Genomic DNA, 889 nt, shown 5'->3' with positions numbered 1-889 from the left:
GCGTTCATTGTTTGTTTTTCTTACCTCAATAAAAAATTATTAAAAAAAAAAAAGTCCACAAGTCAAATAAGCCAGGAATCAAAACCAGAGCTGGTAGTCAGACAAGCCGAGTCAGGAGCCAAAGCGAGTAGTCAGATCAGCAGAGTCAGGAACAAGCCAGGGATCAGGAACCAAGAGGGACGTCAGACAGCCAGGTAATACACATGAGCTCTCACAAACAGGTCTGAGACAACGCAAGGGCAAAGCATACTGAACAGAGACCCTTTAAATAATAAGTGATGACATCACAATTCTGAGACTGCATCCTGTCTCACACGGATGATGTACACCAGTCTGGCCATAAAAGGAAGTGCAGGAAATGAGCAGCATCACACAGTATGCACCAGAGTCAGCAAGAGAGGTGAGTAAAATGGCTGCCAGCAGCACATGGTAAACAAAACAGGAAAAAAAACTGACAATTTGAAAATGTTAAAATCCATTGGGGATACAGAGGGTGGTCCCTTCATTGGATCGGCATGTTTTAGGCCTGGCCCAATGTGTTGATTTTTTAGGAACGTGAATAATGCATACAATTAAAAATGGATTATTATATTAGTTCTGGAAGTCCATGTGAGTGTAGAGTCTTGAATTTCGCTTCATAATTTGACCGGACCAATAAAGAGAGATTTCAGAGACTTAAATATCCCAGAAAGCAAATTATAGACATGGACATCCTACATGGTCTTTATGAATAAGTCCAAGGTTAAGAAGATACCATCAACAAACAGCCAAAAGACTATTAAGAAAATTAAAAAAGGACCAGGAGCACCAGAACATTGTCAATTTTCCACTTATCTACCATAACAGTGCTGTCATATGAATATTATGCCTGATTGCTTATAGAGCATTG

This window comes from Bombina bombina, chromosome 2 (genome assembly GCF_027579735.1).
Source record: "Bombina bombina isolate aBomBom1 chromosome 2, aBomBom1.pri, whole genome shotgun sequence".
NCBI lineage: Eukaryota > Metazoa > Chordata > Amphibia > Anura > Bombinatoridae > Bombina > Bombina bombina.
This window is presented reverse-complemented; position numbering follows the sequence as displayed.